Raw genomic sequence first — 3232 nt, 5'->3', positions numbered from 1 at the left:
CAGTATCCAAAGTCCCGAAGTCTTTCCGAGTGAGCCAACTCACCCAACACAATGTCTCCGCCCCCTTCTTCATTTAAAAGTTTATGAAAGTATCTTCGCCATCTCTGCTTGATGGAGGTCTCATCCACCAATACTTTGCCTTCCTCATCCTTGATACACTTCACTTGATCCAAGTCGCGAGCCTTCCTCTCTCTTGCTTTTGCGAGCCTGTACAATTTCTTATCCCCACCTTTGTCCCCCAGCTCGACATACAAGCGTTCGAAAGCTGCCGTCTTAGCCTTCGTAACTGCTAACTTAGCTTCTGTCTTTGTCGTCTTATAGACTTTCTTAAGCGTCCGCTTCTCTTCATCGTCTACGCACTCCACCAACTTTGTGTACGCAGCCTTCTTCGCTTCCACTTTGCCTTGGACTTCCCCATTCCACCACCAATCTCCTTTATGGCCTCCAAATTTACCCCTTGACACCCCTAACACCTTTGAAGCAACTTCCCTAATGCAACTAGCTGCTTTATTCCACATGGTGTCCGCATCCCCGCTACCACTCCAAGCCCCCATCCCACTCAACTTCTCACCCATCTCCTGCGAAAGGTCAGGGGTCAAGCCACCCCATTTAATCCTCGATCGATCAGCTACAATCTTCTTCCTCCTATCCTTCTTAATTTCCAGATCCATCACCAAAAGCTTGTGTTAGGTAATACAATTTTCACTTGGGATAACCTTGCAGTCCTTAACTAGGTCTCTATCACCCTTCCTAAGGAGTAGGTAATCTATCTGAGTCTTCGCTACCGAGCTACGAAAGGTAACCAAGTGGTTCTCCTTCTTCGGAAAGCATGAATTGGCAATCACCAACTCGAAAGCCTTAGCAAAATCCAGAAGCGAAGAACCGCCCTCATTTCTCTCCCCAAAACCAAAGCCTCCATGAACATCATCAAAGCCATTAGAAGTTGCCCTGATATGGCCATTAAAATCTCCACCAATGATAAAACCACTTCCCAATCATAATCAATATATGCAGGTGGCTAATCTTTATGCGGACAATGAACCAAGATTTTTGAAGACGTATCACATAAGTCTACCTTTGTTGTCAAACACCTCTTTCCTTATACTTGTGGCTTCCACGTACCCTTCCCAATAGTTCGCGGAAAAGAGGTGTTTGACGACAAAGGTCAACTTATGGCCTCGTCTTCAAAAATCTGCCATGATTCATTCTCCGCGTAAAAATTAACCACTTGCATAAATTGATTCTGGTTGGAAAGTGGTTCATCTCTCGCAAACCCTATTACTAAGTAATTCATGAGTTCAATATTCTTAGGAGAAAATATATAATTCAACCGACTTCTCTTACTTCAAACCATTATTTTATGAATTGAAGCCATTATTTTAGTAATTGATGAATTGAAGAAATAATAATATGAATAGAGCTATAGATCTCAAAAAGAAACTTAGCCTTAATGATTACTTTGTAATTGAAGATGAACAAGTTAATTACTATAATGATTTTAGAGATTAATTCGAAAGTTCAACTCCTAATCACATTATTTTTTGGGAAATGCGCGTAGCTTTTTGTTTTTTCTGGTTTTTTGAATTAGTTGGTAACTTCTTTGTTTTTTCAGTTTTTTTGAATTAGTTGTTTGGAGTTACTTATTTGTTAAGCGAATCACCGTCAACTGCTTCGGAAAATTTTGGAAGCTTCTTTTTTTATTCTTAATTATTCAACAAAACAATTACTTTATTTTTAATCCGTATGTAACTTGTTATTTATAGGCCTGTCCTACCACTAATCGACGTGATATTTGTGTGACAGTTTGATTTGTTTTGAGAATTGTGCAAAATTATTTAATTGAAGTAAATGAATTCATATTCATTTATTAAAAAATTGATTTCAAGAAAACACTAAATAAGGGTATAAATGGAATGTACTTCGTGATTTATACAAATCAGAGGCTTCATAGCAAATAAAATATAGCTATGGAGCGCAAATAATAAAATTATAGCTATAGAGGACTAATATGATTATTATCTTTGCTATTCCTAAAATTTACTCTTACATTAAAGATATCAACAACGTAATAATTTGGGATAATAAAGCATTTTTATTGAGAGATGCAAATAGAAATTTAATTGTACATGAAGAAGATAAAATTTGAAAGCAATTCTCAGTTGGATACTATGTATGTAAAACTAAAATCGAAAATACATGCATGTTCTTCAAGATACTTATGAACACTAAAAAAATTTGTCTTTACATCGACAACTAATCCTATTAATCCCACTTTTTTCTTGCAAGTCATGCATCTTTGCTTAATCTTCATTGCTGAAAGTAGAATTTGATTTATTAGATGTTGAAAGACTAAATTCAGTCAATTTTTTTTTATATCTACTTGATTGCATAGACAAAACAAAAAGAAAATGAAGGTACGATATATATTATATTACAAGAAAAATTGAAAGTATACTAATTGATAAATTCTATAACAAAGTCTATGTTTTCAAGATCAATATCAGCTGATGGATAATGTCCCTCTAAGCATTATACATTAGGATCACCATTGTCTTCCTTGTCCATAATAGCAAGTACTTCATCTCGAACATAGTCTTCCTCTACAATAATGTTGTCTTCTAATTGCAAAGATGAATCAATAATTTCTTCAACATCATTCATATTCTCATCGCTAGTAGATTTTCCCTTCTTCTTTATCTTACATATTACATAACCCCTGTTCTTAATTTCTCTAGCACCCAAATTAAATAACCATCATACAAAGAGTATTCCGTCATTAGCCACTCGCCATTACCATTCATGTAATCACTTTTGCCGTAGGTGTACTTCAAACTTTTTACGTACCCCATAAGTCTACCTTTGTTGTCAAACACCTCTTTTCCCTTTCCTTGTGGCTTCCACGTACCCTTTCCCACAGTTCGTGCAACTCTTTTCTATTTCGAATTTTTATTCTTTTGGGTGTTATGAAGTAACGTTTGTAGCTGTTAGCGCCTTCAAAAATTTGTCATGGTTCATTGTCCGCGTAAAGATTAACCACTTGCATATATTGATTATGGTTGAAAAGTGGTTCATCTCTCGTAAACCCTACTAAACAATTCATGAGTTCTATATTTTTAAGAGAAAATATATAATCCAACCGACTTCTCTTAGGTTGAGCCATTATTTTAGTGATTGATGAATTGAAGAAACAGTAATATGAATAAAGCCATAGATCTAAAAAAAAAAAAAAAAA

At 35.5% G+C, this 3232-nt stretch overlaps 1 pseudogene; it reads right to left on the bottom strand.

The window, feature by feature from the left end:
* Nucleotides 1-2529: 2529 nt before the first annotated feature.
* LOC125855938 (NAC domain-containing protein 68-like) lies at nucleotides 2530-3160 on the bottom strand (annotated as a pseudogene).
* Nucleotides 3161-3232: the final 72 nt, after the last annotated feature.

Source organism: Solanum stenotomum, chromosome 1, assembly GCF_019186545.1.
Source record: "Solanum stenotomum isolate F172 chromosome 1, ASM1918654v1, whole genome shotgun sequence".
Taxonomy (NCBI): domain Eukaryota; kingdom Viridiplantae; phylum Streptophyta; class Magnoliopsida; order Solanales; family Solanaceae; genus Solanum; species Solanum stenotomum.
Note: the sequence above shows the minus strand (reverse complement) of the source record. Positions and strands in the feature narration are given on the sequence as shown.